Raw genomic sequence first — 18,503 nt, 5'->3', positions numbered from 1 at the left:
TTTATTTTTGTGTGCTTATTGCCCTTGTATTTTTTTGATTGTGAAAGAACATATAATTAAAGAAAGACTTGAATTTATATAGTGTTTTTCACGACCAGGATGTCCCAAAGTGCTTCACAGCCAATGAAGTACTTTTGAAGTGTAGTCACTCTTGTAATGTAGGAAACACGGCAGCCGATTTGTGCACAGCAAGGTCCCACAAACAGCAATAAGATAATGATCAGATAATCTATTTTGACCGATGTTGGTTGAGGATAAATATTGACCAGGACACCAGGGAGAACTCCCACGCTCTTCTTCAAACAGTGGCATGGGATATTTTACGTCCACCTGAGAGGGCAGGAGGGGCCTCGGTTTAACATCTTATCCTAAAGACAGCACTTCCGACAGTGCAGCACTCCCTCAGCACTGCAATGGAGTGTCGGCTTAAATTTTGTGCCCAAATCTCTGGAGTGGGACTCGAATCCACAACCTTCTGACTCAGAGGCGAGAGTGAGCCATAACTGATTATTCAGTGCTTTTTCTCAAGCAAAAGACAAACTGCTGCAGATTGTGCAAATTTCTGTGTGTTTGTCAGTCAGATATTATGAATTATACAATACAGCAGAAGGTAATATAGCACAATTGACTTCTGTACCTTAAGAAATGGCATAAAATACTTATTCAGAAATCACTTCTGAGGTAATTTTCTGAATTCACCCTCTCAAGTCAGAGCCTTCCCCTGCATGTTCGAAATATGGGTACATGCAGCGATATTTTCCATCCATTCATTTAAACAAAATGGGACTGTGACCATGAGTCCCAGACCATGGAACACATCACATTAACTGCCCACTAAGATCTGATGCAGGAGGAACCTCATTTCTCCACTCGGCATCTCAGGAGGCCATCGAATGGATAGCCAAACTAGACATTCCATTATAAGCATTTCTCATCATACGAAACAACAATAGTTAAACTTGCATGTACCTGAATTTCTGATATGTACTCACCCTGAGTAAGGGTCTGCCTAAATTTGGAAAATTACCTCTTTGTGCTGCCGCCTGACACAGTTGTGTAAGGAATTTCTGCGGCTAAGAGAAGTAATCGGTCAGTGCAGTTCTGAAATATAGCAACATAAATGGACAAATGAACTGGAGAAATGGTCACCTTTTTCTACTTGTTAAAAGGTCAAGGGTGACTGGCCAGAGGTCAAGCTGAAATGGTTTGCCAAAGTAATTAGGAAATTCTTCTTCAGTGGCACCTATCAACGTTTATATATCACGTCAGGTCACAAATAGTCATCATGCATTGTTATGTGTCTAACTAGTTAAAGATTTAAAGATTTTAAAATAATTTATTACTTATGGATAGATTGATTGTGCCAATCCTGACCTAATTTAATAAAAAGCCTAACTTTTCATTAAGTCTCATGCATCAGAAGCTGATTGAGGTGATTCAATGCATTTCTATGGAGAAGATACATCCGCACCACACCCAAGGCCAGCCTCTTGTCCGTCAGCTCTCTGCAAATGCCCAAGTTCTGATTTCTCCCATTTGATCAGGACAGACATGATTATTTGATCCATAAATAAAATATAAGTACATATTATTTTGAAATTTTAAAGCTTCAAAACTAAATGAAATTTATCATCAGTAACTCATTATTTTAATTCATGCTACTTAAATTTAAAAAACGATGTAACTATTTGTACTGCACCTTTTTGACTGCCAGGTGACAAGCCCCGCCCCTGTCAAGCTCCGCCCCCCTCCTCCCGGCCGGAATCATTCCATGCACATGGTGCTGAGAAGCAGGATCTGAGGCTCCAACTCTCTCCCCCCAGCCGGCGTGGGGCCGAGAGTGGCCGGCTCCGACTCTCTCCACCCGACCGGCCTGGGCCCGAGAGCGGCCGGCGTGGGCCCGAGAGCAGCGATCCTGGGGCCGAGAGTGGCTGTCGTGGGGTCGAGAGCGAGAGAGAGGCTGGGAAGGGAGAGAGAGGCTGGGGGGGAGAGAGAGAGTCTGGGGGGAGAGAGGGGCGGGGGGGGGCGGAGGAGAGAGAGGCTGTGGGGAGAGAGAAGGAGGCTGGGGGGAGATAGAGGCTGGTGGGGCGGCAAGAGAGAGAGTCTGGGGGGTGGAGAGAAAGAGTCTGGGGGGGAAAGAGAGAGAATAAGGGGGAGAGAGAGTCTTCCAGTCCCCTACAAGGGACATCATTGGAGTGGATGATATCCAGGTCATGACACTGTCATTATTCACTTCATACCCAATAAACCTGTTAACAATCCGTACACAATGCCTGCCCCCTCTATGGTGGGTGGGTGGGTGGGAGAGGGGGAGAGGGAAGAATGTACTTGCACTGGGGTAAGGCACTTTGGCTGGGGGAGGGATGTACTTGGACTGGGGTAAGACACTTTGGCTGGGGGAGGGATGTACTTGGACTGGGGTAAGGCACTTCGACTGGGGGAGACATGCACTGGGACTGGGTTAAGGCACTTTGGATGGGGGAGGGAATATACTTGGACTGGGGTAAGGCATTTTGGCTGGGGGAGGGATGTACTTGGACTGGGTTAAGGCACTTCGGCTGGGGGGGGATGTATTTGGACTGGGGTACGGCAACTTTGGCTGGGAGAGGGATGTACTTGGATTGGGGTAAGGCACTTTGGCTCTACCTTGCTGTCTTCTGGGGAGCTCTGTCCTCTGTCTCTTCAGGCAGTCAAAGTGGATCGAGTTACAATTTGCAAAGTCAGTGAAGCCTTGGGATGGGCGGTTCCAGTTACACATTCCTATGAAACTTCAGGGTGTGGCTTGTCCTCCATGGGGACCAATCAGAAGCAAAGGGTGGAGCATGGTGGCCATTTTTGCAGTACAAATAAGCACGTCCTTTTTAAAAAAAACTGATGTCCTACACACACAGGGGGGATTGAAATTGTCCAAAGTTATTTCACACAAGATTCTTATGGACAGTAGAAGGAGAAAACTGAACCCATTAGTCTTGGAGGTAAAATGGCATGCAGAAACTCACGGCACATGCAATTATCCATTTATATCTTCAGTACAAAATATAATTTAGGAGAAGGGTATCTCATTACTTAGTTTTGAAAAGTGTTGCTGAACGTTTAGTTGAACTGGGTCTGCATGGGTGTGTTGTATCCACAAAATGTTGGATGAATACGAATTATTTTGATTGACTGAATAAAAACGTATATAGCTGTTGGAATATAGCGGGTCATGTTGGAACTCAAAATACACTACTCCAAAGTCATAGGACATGAATTCACACCCATAATTCTTACTTAATTTCTGATCTCTTCCATCTCATCAGGGCGAGATGTAGCATGATTTGAAGAGGTGACTAAAATAGTGAACAGGGGAATGTCTATGGATGAAGGTATTTGATAAAATCCCTCATAAGAGACTATTAACTAAGGTTGAAGCCCATAGAATTGAAGGCAAATTATTGACCTGGCTAGGAAATTGGCAGCAGGAGACAGAGAGTAGGGATAATGGGCAGGTACTCTAATTGTCAGGATGTGACTAGTGGTGTCCTGCAGGGATCTATGATGGGGCCTCAACTATTCACAGAATTTATTAACGACTTAGATGATGGCACAGAAAGCTATGTATCCAAATTTGCTGATGACACAAAGATAGGCTGCATTGTGGGTAGTGTAGATGAAAGCGTAAAATTACAAAGGGATATTGATAGATTAAGTGAATGCTTGCTGCAAAGCTCCATCTCACCCTCAATAAGCACCCCGCTGGAATGGAGCTAATCTACAGAACAAACGGGAAATTGTTCAACCTCCGTTGCCTCCAGTCCAGATCCAAGGTCGTCCCATCCTCTGTCATTGAATTACAGTATGCAGACGATGCTTGCATTTGCGCAAACTCGGAGGTCTAACTCCAAACCATCCATCAAAACCTTCACCGAAACGTACGAGAGTATGGGCCTTACACTAAACATCCGTAAGACAAAGGTCCTCCACCAACCTGCCCCCGCCACACAGTACTGCCCCGCTATTATCAAGATCCATGACGAGGCCTTGGACAATGTGGACCATTTTCCATACCTCGGGAGCCTACTGTCAACAAGGGCAGACGTCGATGACGAAGTTCAGCACCGCCTTCAATGTTCCAGTGCAGCCTTTGGTCGCCTGAGGAAGAGAGTGTTTGAAGACCAGGACCTCAAACCTGGCACCAAGGTCATGGTCTACAGAGCAGTAGTGATACCCGGCCTCCTATATGCTTCTGAAACATGGACTATATACAGCAGACACCTCAAAGCACTGGAGAAGTACCATCAACGAAATATGTGAGCTCATCAGGCCACATATGCAGCCTGCCATCAGAACATCAGTGTCAGTCGAGGTCAAGGTCACTGCGGCACTGTCTTTCTATGCGTCTGGTTCCTTTTAGGCCTCCACGGTTGAGATTTCCCCTCTGTCTCACCATGCCACCCATCGCTGCATTAGACAGGTCACGGAGGCCCTGTATGCACGAAAGATGGACTTTATCAGCTTCCCCATGACCACGGAGGCGCAGACTGACAGGGCTGAAGTATTCTACTGCATTGCTAAGTCCCCCAGGATGCAGGGAGCAATACAGTGCACTCACATCGCCATGTGGGCACCTTCTCAGGACCCAGAGCTTTGTCGTCACAGAAAAGGATTTCACTCCCTGAAGGTCCAACTAGTTGTCGACCACAACCAGATCATAATGGCAGTGAATGCCAAATGTCCGGGCAGCATCGATAAGGCTCACATCCTGCATGAGAGCGCTGTCTCTGACATGTTTAAGAGTCAGCCAAAACGACAATGCTGGATGCTTGGTGATAACCAATATGGCTTAGCCACCTGGCTGATGACCCCCCTGCGTGACACCTACACTGAGGCCGAGAAGCGATACAACCAGAGCCACAGAGACACACGCAATGTGGTCCAGAAAACAATAATCATGCTTAAGCAGTGCTTCAGGTGCCTGGACCACTCAGGAGGGGAGCAACAATACAACCCTAAGCAAGTAGCTAAATTCGTGGTCGTGTGTTCCATGCTGCCCATGCTGGCTATCAGGAGGGGACAAGAATTGCCAGAAGGGACTGATGCTCCACCTTAGGAGAGAGAGGAAGAGGACGATGAGGGGCTGGATCCTGACTAGGGCCAGACAATCAGGCTGGCTATGCAACCATGTCCACGACACCTTCCAGACCGCAGGAAAGGGCCCGTGGTGGCTACAAAACTGCAAGACTCTTACGTGAAGAGCTGATATTTGAATGACTTGCCTGAAAGAATGTTGCTTTGAGTGACTATGCTGACACACTGCTGTGGTTGTGGAGCTCAGACATCAATGGTGCCCATCACCTTGGTGCCAGTTAAAGCTTGGTTAAAGTTTACATTGATTGAAGTTAAGTTTTATTTAACCCTTTCATGTTAAGAAATCACCAGTGTGTAACGGTGCAGTTATCTGAGACAATGCGCAATAAGGTTATGTTCAATAAAAAATTTTTATCCCAACATTGGTCTGAAATCATAAGTATCACGGGCAAAAACACCCAATCCCCACCCACACCCCACTTTTTCCACCATTGACATCAATCAAATGTTCAACATGTCCAGCAACACAAAATACAAATGCAAAGCAGGAGGGTGGTCCCCTCCCTCCATACATTACAAATTGCATATACCCAGATGGAGATATAACACAGCCATCACCTGCGGACATGCACCTCACTTTCCTTCCCCCCTCCCCTTCTCCCCACCTCTACCCCTTTCCCGCCTCGCTCCACGCCGCCTGGCCGAAGAGCTCCTCAGGCGGTGCCTCATTGAGGGGGGGGATGAAGGCAGAACTGATGGTTGCACAGGTACGGGAGCGAGGGGTGCTGAGGGGGGAACATTCTCTGATCCAGAAGCAGGATCTTGGTCCCGCCTCTCATCTGTCGTTCACAGTGGTGGTGCGGAACCGAGGGGTGGAGTGCCGCTGGAAGGCCTGTGCCAGCAGTATTCCTGGCTATCGCCTCCAGGACTTCCGCCATCCGCGGAACGTACTCAGTCACGGTGGCCAGCTGTCGGGATATGCCCCCCAATGCTTCGAGGAGCTGGTCACCAGTGTCTACAGTCCTCTTGGACAATTGTACCATCTCTCCGCTTTTCATGTCACGCTCGTGGACCAGACCTGCTGTGTCCACGAAACCTCCGCGGGGTCAGCGCCGTCCTGGGGAGAAATGGGGTGCCCTGTGGTGAAGTGCTTGGGGCCGGTACCTCCAGAGTGGAGGCAAGAATGACCGGAGGATCACTAGATGGCCTTGGGGTGGAATGGCTTCTGGAGCTTGGCAATGCAGGTTCCTCGAAGTCGGAGCTCTCATCTGTAGGGAACAGACCCAGCGATTGACGGGCGAGAATCGAGGCTCCTCAGTAGATGTAGGATCGTCCGGTGAATCCGGCCCCACGCCCCCACTTTCTGGCCTCTGAGGTTTTGCCTAGGGCGGCGCTGCTGGCTGAACTGCAAAACACAAATTAGGTTATTAGAGGTGAAGGGCGTGCTAGGGTCACAAGATGATTCCAGCGCTACACACAGCATATCCACGACAAAATCACCACCGCTATCAAGATCATCACAGACATCACATTTCATGACCATCAACACTATGGGCTAGATTTTCCACTTTGGTGCTTATCGCCCAAAAATGGGCGTTATTTCCGACGTGGGCAGTAAAAGAGAGTTTTCAGATCGCCAGCTTCTCGCCCATTCTCAATGCATCTGGTCTCTATTTTTGAAAATGGGTGTTACCGCAAGCGATATGAAATGGGCGGTAGCGGTAAATTTTTTTGACCTGCCGTAAAGTGTCACCATCCTTAGCAATGGCATGGCAACGCTCGATTCCTGTGATTCAGAAGGTCAAGGGTCATCATGACATGCGCAGAAGAGAAGACAGAGAGAGAGGGAGCTCAGAGGCACTGAAGGCATGGCTGGTTGTGGTGTGTGCTTGTTTGGCTGTTGTGGGAGGCACGAGGGAGATTCACCAGCAGCAAAAAGCCAACTAAGCACCAAGAACATAGTTGGCACCGAGTTTTTGTCCAACAAATAAGATATAACATGGAAGGGATGGTGGAGGCCCTGAGCTGGTAGCCAGGAAAACTGGTGGCCACACCCCCATTGCCAACCACACGAGAGCCAGCAGCAGCATTATGCTTCTGGCTTGGAGCACGTTCCCACCTTGGGACTGTCCCCTCCCGTATCCGTCCAAGCAGCGGTTCGGCCATCATCCCCTCCCCAATGAAGCATCGCCTGAAGAGCTCCTCAGCCAGGCGGCTTGGAGCCAGTAGGGGAAGGGGAAAGGGTAAAGGTGGGGAGGAGAAGTGGGGGCGGGGAAGGGTTGGTTTTTCAGAAATACTGATGATTTCAGACAATTGTTCAGTTTAAATGTTTTTTAATTAACAAAATCTTGTTGCACATTGGCTCAGATAGCTGCACCGTTTTCCACTGGTGATTCCTTAACATCAAAGGGTACAATGACACTTAACTTCAATCAACTTAAACTTTAACTGTCACCAAGGTGATGCCCACTGTAGTGTATGAAATGATACAATGAACTCCGAGGGGAGAGTGGTGGAGGTGGGGGGCGGAGAAACCCAGGGCGGGGGACAGGAGGGGCCACATTGCAGCAAGGTCTGGGGGGGCGAAGTGTGTTGGAGGGGCAGGCCTGGGGGCTCTGTGCCTCGGTGCGGGGAGTGTTCAGAGTGGGGTGGACGGGTTGACTGCGCAGATGGCGGTTGGTGGATGTGGTGTGGTTGGGGGCGTGGCTCAGGGGTGGCCAGGGCTCGGGCTCGACATCCGGGGGTGTTCGGCATTCGGGAAGGATTCTGATGGGACGGGGCGGATTGGGTGCGGGGGGAGTGTTCCCAGTGTTGGGTGGGTCCGGAGCCGGGGTGGGGGGGGGGGGCACACTCTTGGGATGGGGGGTGGGCTGTTTGGAGCTGAGATTGGGAGAGACTTCCTCACTCAGGGAGTTGTTGGCCTGTGGGGTTCCCTGCCGCGGAGAGTTGTTGATGCCAGTTCATTGGATGTGTTCGGGAGGGAGTTGGATGTAGTCCTTGCGGCTGGGGGGGTCGGGGGGGTGTGGAGGGGGCGTGGGGGGGAGGTGCTGGGGTGGGTGATCAGCCATGATCTTGTTGAATGGCGGTGCAGGCTCGAAGGGCCGAATGGCCTACTCCTGCGCCTATTTTCTATGTTTCTATGTACTGTGAGCCAGTGACTAGGTATAACTTGGTCAGTCTTTAATGGCTTCCAGAAGCGATGATACAAAGGTGAAGTTTAGGTTATATACCGGGCCCAGCAAGAGTGTACCTATGACCCTAGGACCTCCGACGGTAGTGCCCCCTGTTGGTAGGCAGACCTTATGTACATACATTACATCATTCCCCACCCCCAGTTCTTGGCACAAGTTCAGATGGTCCGGAGCCCTTCGCTCCCTGGTTGACCGTCTCAGTACAATCCCAGTGCTTTCTGAGTCTCTCACGACTTGGGGCTGGGCGTTGACCACAGTGGGTTCTTCTGATGGCTGGGCATGAGTTGGTTGGTCGTCTAAGCTTGTGGTGTCTTCTTCCAACTGTTCCGGTTCGTCAGTGTGTCTTAGCTTGATTTGATCAATGTGTTTCCTGCACATCTGCCCATTCTTGAGCTTAACCATTTACACCCAGTTACCCTCCTTATCCATAACATTGCCCGGGAGCCACTTGGACAATTGACCATGGTTAAGTACATACACTGGGTCATTTACAGATATGTCGCGTGACACTGCGGCACGGTCGTGATACCACTGCTGGCGTTGATGTCGGGTTTCGACATGATCGTTAAGGTCAGGATGGACTAGAGAGAGCCTGGTTTTGAGGCCTCTCTTCATCAATAGTTCCACAGGCTGGTCCCCGATGAGCGTGTGTGGCCTTGTCCTGTAACTGAGCAGAATGCGTGACAGGCGTGTTTGCAAGGAACCGTGAGTAACGCGATTCAGGCTCTTCTTGATGGTTTGAACTACCCGCTCCGCTTGACCATTGGATGCGGGTTTGAACGGGGCTGACCTCACGTGTTTTATACCGTTGCGTTTCATGAACTTTTGAAACTTCAGGCTCGTGAAACACGGTCCGTTGATGCTGACAATGATGTCTGGCAGACCATGTGTGGCAAACATGGCTCTCAGGTTCTTAATGGTGGCAGTGGAAGTGCTGGATGACATGATCACACATTCTATCCATTTGGAGTATGCATCCACCACCACAAAAAACATTTTACCGAGGAAGGGGCCCGCAAAGTTGCTGTGAATTCTCGACCACGGTTTGGATGGTCATGACCACAGACTGAGCGGAGCTTCCCTTGTGGCATTGCTTAACTGCATGCAAGTGCTGCACTGATGCACGTATGACTCTAAGTCCAAGTCAATGCCAGGTCACCAAACATGGGACCTGGCGATGGCCTTCATCATGACAATACCGGGATGCGTACTATATAACTCCCGTACAAATCTCGCCCTGCCTTTCTTGGGCATTACAACACGATTACCCCACAGTAAACAGCCGGACTGGATGGAAAGCTCACCGTTGCGACAGCTGTACAGTTTGGTTTAGAAACATAGAAACATAGAAAATAGGTGCAGGAGTAGGCCATTCGGCCCTTCTAGCCTGCACCGCCATTCAATGAGTTCATGGCTGAACATTCAACTTCAGTACCCCATTCCTGCTTTCTCGCCATACCCCTTGATCCCCCTAGTAGTAAGGACCTCATCTAACTCCTTTTTGAATATATTTAGTGAATTGGCCTCAACAACTTTCTGTGGTAGAGAATTCCACAGGTTCACCACTCTCTGGGTGAAGAAGTTCCTCCGCATCTCGGTCCTAAATGGCTTACCCCTTATCCTTAGACTGTGACCTCTGGTTCTGGACTTCCCCAACATTGGGAACATTCTTCATGCATCTAACTTGTCTAACCCCGTCAGAATTTTATATGTTTCTATGAGGTCCCCTCTCATTCTTCTGAACTCCAGTGAATACAAGCCCAGTTGATCCAGTCTTTCTTGATAGGTCAGTCCCGCCATCCCGGGAATCAGTCTGGTGAACCTTCGCTGCACTCCCTCAATAGCAAGAATGTCCTTCCTCAGGTTAGGAGACCAAAACTGTACACACCCATTTCCTTGGGGATGGTCGATAGTCCCCATTAAGAACAGAATGTTTTACAACCGATAGAGACGGATCCTGGCTGGTCCAGGTTTTAACTTGTTGAGCAGTGACAGGTGACCCTTCACTCTCAAAGGCATCCATGACCATGAGTAGCTCTGCGGGCATTGGCCCTCCGGTGTGGGCAACAGTAACTGGCTCAATGAATCGACGCAGTTGTCGGTGCCTGGTCTATGGTGAATTACATAATCATAGGCAGATAATGTCAGCGCCCACCTCTGGATGTGGGACAACGTGTTGGCATTGATACCTTTATGTTCCGAGAACAACGATATAAGCGGCTTGTGATCGGTTTCCAGCTCGAAGCTAAGCCCAAACAGGTACTGGTGCATTTTTTTTACCCCATAAATACATGCTAAAGCCTCTTTTTCTACCTAGGCTCTTTCCGCCTTGGACAGGCTTCGAGATGTGTATGCAACTGATTGTAGTTTGCCTGACTCATTGGCTTGCTGGAGTACGCAGCCCATAGGATGATGCATCACAGGTCAAAACTAAACGCTTGCATGGGTCATACAGTACCAGTAGATTGTGGGAACACAATAGATTTGTAGCCTTCTCAAGGGCTCTGTCTTGAAGTTCACCCCACACCCAGTCGTCTCCTTTCCTGAGCAGCTTGTGCAAAGGCTCTAATACTGTGCACAATTTGGGTAAGAAGTTACCAAAGTAGTTGAGAAGACCCAGGAACGAACGCGACTCCGTCACATTCTGGGGCCTGGGTGCATTTTTGATAGCCTCTGTTTTTGCGTCTGTAGGCTTGATTCCATCTGCAGCAATCTTTCGTCCAAGGAATTCGACCTCTGGTGCCATGAAAACGCACTTCGAACATTTTGTCCAGATGACGCAGAACCTCTTCCAGATTGTGCAGGTGCTCGGCGGTGTCACGACCTTTGACTCGGATGCCGTCTTGGAATACCACGGTCCTGGAGACGGATTTCAATAGGATCTCCATGTTTCTCTGATATATGGCTGCCGCCGAACGAATGCCAAAAGGGCGCCTGTTGTAAATAAATAGTCCTTTGTGTGTGTTGATGCACATAAGTTTCTTTGATGATTCAACCAGTTCCTGTGTTATGTAGGCCGACGTTAGATTCAATTTGGTGAACGATTTTCCCCCGGCTAGCGTTGCAAACAGGTCATAGCTTTCGGTAACGGGTACTGATCTTGTTTTGAAACTCGGTTGATCGTGACCTTATAGTCTCCACAAATCCTGACCGTGCCGTTGCTCTTTAACACCGGAACAATGGGGCTGGCCCATTCATTAAATTCAGCCGGTGAGATGACCCCTCGCATTGTAGCCTGTCCAATTCGAGCTTGACCTTTTCTCTAATCATGTGCGGGACCGCCCTGGCTTGTGATGGATGGGCCTTGCGTCTGGGCCTAGGTGAATCTGCACCTTGGCTCCCTTGAAGCTGCCAATTCCCAGTTCAAACAGTGAGGGAAATTTGCTCAGCACTTGAGCACACAAATCATCATCCACTGATGACAAAGCTTTGATAGTGTACCATTTCCATTTTATTTTCTCGAACCAACTCCTGCCAAATAACGATAGGCCGTTGCCCGGGATAATCCATAATGGTAGATCACAAACCGCTCACTCATACGACACTCTTACTGCTGCATTACTGATCATTGGTATGAGCTCTTTGGTGTAGGTACGCAACTTCGCATTTATCGGACTCAGCTTGGGTCTCTCTGCCTTGGTCTCCCACAGCTTTTCGAAAGTCTTCTGGCTCATTGTCGATTGACTCGTACCCGTGTCTAATTCCATGGATACCGGCACGCCGTTTAATTTTACCTCCATCATTATCGGTTGGCTCTTTGTTAGTAATTTTACCTCCATCATTATCGGTTGGCTCTTTGTTAGGAACGCACGTACACTGTACACTTTCTCCTCGGCGCTCTCAAATGCCTCGGGCTGCATCGCCAGATCCATGCTGAATTGATCATCATCCATGTGGTGTGTCGCAGCTCGCTTGCTCTGCTGTGGACACGTCCGCTGAAGATGCCCCATCTTCGCACACCCTCTGCATACATACTGCCTGAAGCGCTACTGATGGGGTCGGTGATTGCCACCGCAACGCCAACACGTTGAGCTCGGATTTGCACCCAATGGCGGGCTTTGAGAGGCTCCCGTTCTCGCATACGCAGTCGATTAGGCCCTCGATGGCGAACTTTGAGTGGCTCCCGCAATCGAGACGCAATCAAGTATGCCCTGCCATGTTCAGCTCTGCCGGCCGTCGATACAATTTTGTACACAGTATTTGCCGTGGAGTTCCTGTTTTGTCACGATATCTGCATTGTGCTTTTCTGCGTGGACATGCAAGCCTGGGCAATGGTGATGACCTTGCTGAGGTCCGGCGTCTCCGCAGCCAGCAGCTTACTTAAGATCGCCTCGTGATTGACCCCGATCACGAAAAAGTCACACAGCATGTCTTCCAACAGGCCAAAATTTGCAAGACCCTGCAAGACGTCTCAGGTCGGCAACAAATGCTGCTACGTCCTGGCCTTCTGGACGAACGTGCGTATAGAAGCGATATCTGAATATGAGGATTCCTTCCGTGGGTTTAAGGTGTCCCCGAACTAGAGCGCACAGTTCTTTGTAATCCTTTTCTGTAGGAAGAGTGGGTGAGAGCAGATTCTTGATGAGTGCATAGATCGTGGGGCCACAGACGGTAAGAAGAACTGCCCTGCACCTCTCTGCATCCTCGTCTTTGTTTAGTTCGTTTGCCACGAAATACCGGTCAAGTCGATCCGTGAAATCTCCCCAATCCTCTCCTTCATTGAATCTTTCGAGAATTCCAACAGTACTCAATCGTGCTGTGCTCGCCATACTTTTGCGTGGGTTCGAATTTGCCTCGTCGCCAGTTGTGGTGTATGAAATGATACACTGAACTCCGTACTGTGAGCCAGTGACTAGGTGTAACCTGGTCAGTCTTTGATGGCTTCCAGAAGTGACGATACAAAGGTGAAGTTCAGGTTGTATAGCGGGCCCAGCACGAGTGTACCTATGACCCTAGGACCTCCAATGGTAGTGCCCCCTGTTGGTGGGCAGACCTTATGTACATACATTACACCCACCATTGATGTATCACCTGCACACCCAGCAGTGTGTCAGCCTTGTAAATAAAATGAACATTCTTTCAGGCAAAGCGATAATTGATGAGCTCCTGACATAAGGCTCTTGCAGCTATCATGCCACCATGGGCCCTTTCATGCGGTCTACAGGGAGGCAGGGGCATGGCTTCAGCGTCAGCCTGATTGTGAGGGCCGATGTCAGCGTCCGCCTCCTCGTTCTCCTCTTCCTCTCTCTGGTGAGGTGGACTGTCAGACCCATCAGGCAATTCTTGTCCCCTCCTGATAGCCAAGTTGTGCAGCATGGAGCACACCACCATGAATTAAGCTACCAGAGTGGTATTGGAGCTCGCCTCCTAAGCGGTCCAGGTATCTGAAGCGCTGCTTCAGCACTCCAATGGTTTTCTCCAGGATATTGCGAGTTGTTCTGTGGCTCTCATAGAAACATAGAAAATAGGTGCAGGAGCAGGCCATTCAGCCCTTCTAGCCTGCACCGCCATTCAATGAGTTCATGGCTGAACATGAAACTTCAGTACCCCCTTCCTGCTTTCACGCCATACCCCTTGATCCCCCGTAAATCTCTCGTATCGCCTCTCGGCTTCGGTGTGGGTGTCACGCAGGGAGGTCATCAGCCAGGTGGCGAGGCCATATCCTTTGTCATCAAGCATCCAGCTGATTGTTGAACAAGTCAGATACAGTGCTCTCATGCAGGATGTGAGCATCATGGATGCTGCCTGGAAATTGAGCATTGTAGAATTTACCAATATTTCGCAAAGATTCCAGGTACTTTTCCCCTGCAGAGGAGAAGAATCCCTTTCTGGGCTTTTAAAATGAGTTTAAAGGGGCAGGCAAAGCCTGCGGGGGATAAAAGGGGATGCATTCATGGAGACCCCCCCCCCCCCCCCCCCAGTGTTTGGACTCATAGGAAAGGGAATTCAAAATGGACCTAAATTACAGAAGCTTGAGATTCCCTAAACATCTATGGGAAAGAGCATATCAATTTTAAGATTCTACAACATTTTGGCTACGAAAAAGAGTTACCAAATACAGGAGGTGGGGCCAACGTCTGAAACAAATTTGTGTATTAAGGACCCCAGGCTATTCACCCTCTTAAGAAATAATCGAATTACCCAATCAAGCACAATGGAAATCATGGTCAAGAAATGGACAATCCTAAAACAATGCAAAACCAGTGACAGCACATTCTCACACCCTAATCGAGTTACTGCTGACAAAGGAGACATTTGAAAATCAATGGACAGAACAGTTTAAACAGAGCCCAAGAGATTTGATGGGAGATAACGGAGCCTTTTTTTGGGGATATATCTATCCCCCAGTTTTACAAGAAAAGACTAGCAGAACACAGAAACTAGCAGAACACAGAACGAAGCAGAACACAGACTCGAACGGAACAGAGACTCGAAAGGAACACAGACAGACACAAGCAGCCGGAGTGAAGAAATGAAGTCGTGAAGGAACCTACAAGAAATCGTCAAGGACCGACTGAGCACGAGGCCCACGAAATGGAAAGTTGTCAGCACCAAATTGACAAACCCGGGCTACCACAACCAGCGAAACGACCAACCAAAACCAACTCAGCAAAAACCGAAGAATCGACATTTATTTCCACTCTACAACCTACTTCTGAACGGCCAATGGGTGAGAAATTACCTAAAAGGACTAACTAAAACCAAAGAAAGTGGGTACTTATCCCATACATCCGAAACGCAACTTAGCGCATCAACGGACGCACCCCAACCGAAGACTACGCAGTCCGAAGTCCTCTCCTCCGTCCAGGGTACGGCTCGCCTAGAAGGCCAAGTGCAGCGAACCCCGAAACCGTGATTCACCGGCAACTGTCGAAAGGGATTGGTGAGCATAGCCCCTGAACCCTCAGAGCTATAACTTAGATAGTTAGGGGAATTGGGAGGGGGGAGGCTGGGATAACTTGTGTAAATGTATCTGCATTCTCCTTTTTACCCCATTTAGAGTTTAAGCTATATTCTTTTCCCCACAGGCTGTACTTTGACAATTTATTCAATGTGTTGTACCCTTCAGTGTGTATTGGTCTGTGTGTGTTATTAAAGGTGTGCCTTTTACTTCTTTTTAAACACAATAAAGCCATACCTGCTTCCTACCTTGAAACCGATTGTCTGTCCAAGTCTGTCACAGTCCCTTCATAATTCCCGTGTCTAGAACCAAGGGTGTGGGAGCGATTCGGAACCGCTCATATAAGGTCAGAAGGGAAAGCTGACCCCCTGCAAACCACCCCTTACACATGGCGACCCAGATGGGACACTGGTACAAGGGACGTGATAAGAGAGAGACTGGTTTCAGGAAAAGAAGCAAAATGGAAGAGGGGATTTCCTCGTATGTGTTTAAGAGGGTAAATGTGGCTAAGGTGTGGGTACTCGATCTATTGTATGCTGAGCGTCCAGAAGATGCTGCAGCTCAATGGACTGAGAGCAAGGACCATAAAAGGTCGATAGAGAAGGCCATTTGGCTAATTTGCCTTCAGCAACAGATCCGGCTTCTAGATGAGGAGAATGAGAAATTAAAGGGAGTATTGAGGCAGGCAGAAGAGAGGTCCAGTGCAAGGGCCACAGTCGGAGAAAGGCTGTGGACAGAGGTGGGACAGTTAAAGGAAAGTAGAGAGCTCACTAAAGAAAGGTACAAAACCCAACTGGATCTTTTACAGTGTCAGATTATTGAAGCCAAGAATAGCGAACGGGCGTTGCGGGAAGAGAATTCCTGCCTCGCCAAGCAAGTTAAAGAGTACGGGGAGAGGGTGAGAGACATTCAGGTAGCCTATAAGGTAGCCAGTACCAGGGAATTTGAGGCAGGAGACCACGGCCCCTGCCAGCAGCAGATCCAAAGCTTGAACCTTGCTCTATCCCGGGCTAAAGGCATGGTGTGCCTGTTAAACCCGGGTTTAGCCCAGGAACACCTGGTTGGGCAAGGAGAAACCCCTCAGTCACCGCCTGCAGCTCCCAGGAATGGCCCAGGGCAGCAGGGGTGTCAGCCAGAGTGTGGGGCAGGCAAGGATTGCGAACTACCAACACCGGCAGCCCCGAGTTTTAACTTGGCTTGGCAGCATGAGGAAGAGGGCGAGCCAATACAAGAAGGGCCGGAACCAGGGCCAATGCACCCGGTCCGGCAGCAGAAGTTTGGCCCGCCTGATGCCAATGGGGCAGTAGGACCCCTAGAAAGCAACTTCGTAGTCCCCCACGACACCCAAAAACTGATAGGCCACCTAAGTAAGCTCACCCAACAGGGGGATCCCTCGGTACACTTCCTGGAAGTGGAACACACAGGGGATATTAACGGGTGCGATGATTCAGAGCAGGCTAAGCTGTTGCTCTTCTCGCTAGACACCAAGCTGTGCCATTCCCTCTCTGCAGACAGCAGAAAGGGGCGAAACACGTACGCTACGGTTAAGGAGGAGGTTCTAGAGGCCATGGGTATGAACGACGGGAGTCCTTTCTCCCGAGTGGAGAAAACAGTGCAGCTCTATGGGGAGACTCCACAGGCTTTCGCCGACAGGTTGTGGCCGGTCTACGAAAGGGCCTGTAGTGGGGTTCTTGACCGGGCCCACCTGACCCCTAACGAACTGGCTCACTGGCTCCGCAGCCTGGTGGCAAACAGCTTACCTGGAGGAAAGGCAAAAGCCGAAGTCTGGTTCGATCCAAGAGATCCCAGAACCACCGAGGAGACAGTGGTCAGACAGTTGATACTGGCTTACCGGAACGGTAGAGAGACAGGGGAGCCCTCCTCTAAAGGGAGGGTCTATGAGATTAAACCCAGCCAAGGCAAGAGAGAGTGGCATCAGGAAGGTGGGAACCCTCCCAACAAAGGGGGCGAGTGTTTTGGGTGTGGGAAAAGTGGGCACTGGAGGAAGGACTGTAGGAACCCATAGAAAGAGACTAAGGGAAAGGCCACTTCAGCCCCAGCCCGTAAGGCCGGGGCAGGAACACCCGACTCATATGAGACACTCGTAGCCGCCCTTCAGACGCTCATAAACGGACAGGGAGCAATAGCTATCGCACCCGGTCCAGTAGCCGGTACAGTAAAACCCTCTGCTCCAACCCACCCAGATGCATGACTAGAGCCAGCACAGCCTGTGTACCTGTGTTCCCTAGAGTACGATGCCTGGAAGAGACAGTGCATTACGATGGAGGTGGAGAAAGTGAAAATAACCTACCTGCTAGATACTGGTGCTTCCAGCACCCTTGTATATGCAGATAACCCAGCTACCTCACCTCTATCGAACGGGGTCCCGTACAGTCTAGTGGGGTTCACAGGCAACGAGCAAACTGGTTCGTTTTCCATCCCGCTCACCATTCAGTTAGGGACACTCAAAACCAAATGGAAGTGTGTCCTGATGAAATGGGAGCAGAAGGGAAAAGGGATCCTGGGGGCTGATTTTATCATTAGCCACCAGATTCTAGTGGATCTCAGGAACCACTGTCTATGGGGAGCCATAGTGACTGACAGGGAAGGTGAGATGGCGATGATCCCAGAAAAGGGGGCCAAGGGAACATTGTGTACCGTGAAGCCAAAGGAGGGTTATGACTTGGAATTACTGGTCAGTAACACCCCAGTGGAGTACCAGGCATATGTACGGGCACACCTTGCAGCATTGGCCACCCACAAACATGACTGTGGTAGGGTAACGGGGGTGGAAGTTAGTATAGTAGGGAACCCCATGATCCTACCACAAAAGCAATATAACTTCCCCAGGGAGGCAGAGGCAGACCTGACAACGGCGCTGGGATCACTGGTAGAGCAAGGGGTGTTAAGACCGATAGCAACCCATGTGAACGCTCCACTGGCCGGTTAAGAAACCGGACAACTCATGGAGGGCCACCATGGACTATCAAGTACTAAATAATAATATCCCTGCCTGTGCACCCACGGTAATAGCCGTAGCGGATCTCATAGGGAGTATTCCAGCATCCGCGACCACTTTCACGGTGCTGGACATTTAAAATGGGTTCTGGTCCATTCCTTTAAAACGGGAGGACCAGTACAAGTTTGCCTTTACCTTTAAGGGCCAACATTACACGTGGAACTGTCTTCCCCAAGGCTTCCACAATAGTCCCAGCATTTTTCACCAATGTATGGCGAACTGTTTAAAGGGCTTTATCAGACCCCAGCAGTTGGTGCAGTATGTGGATGACCTGCTCCTGTTCACCGATCAGGGAGATGAGCATGGCCCACTGCTGGCCGAGCTG

General features: G+C 49.7%; 1 protein-coding gene across 2 annotated transcripts in view; it reads right to left on the bottom strand.

Annotated features, from left to right (window-relative positions):
- The window catches only part of hagh (hydroxyacylglutathione hydrolase), a 287,679-nt gene that overhangs the window by 154,741 nt on the left and 114,435 nt on the right, over positions 1-18,503 (bottom strand). Inside the window, exon 3 of one of the 2 annotated variants that reach the window (XM_070901239.1) lies at positions 1,028-1,101. The exons of the other annotated variant lie outside the window; for it this stretch is intronic. The gene's annotated coding sequence lies outside the window, so the exon portion shown is untranslated. The remainder of the gene's footprint in view (positions 1-1,027; positions 1,102-18,503) is intronic. 2 annotated transcript variants of the gene reach the window in all.

The sequence above is a fragment of the Pristiophorus japonicus genome, chromosome 15 (genome assembly GCF_044704955.1).
Source record: "Pristiophorus japonicus isolate sPriJap1 chromosome 15, sPriJap1.hap1, whole genome shotgun sequence".
NCBI lineage: Eukaryota > Metazoa > Chordata > Chondrichthyes > Pristiophoridae > Pristiophorus > Pristiophorus japonicus.
Note: the sequence above shows the minus strand (reverse complement) of the source record. Positions and strands in the feature narration are given on the sequence as shown.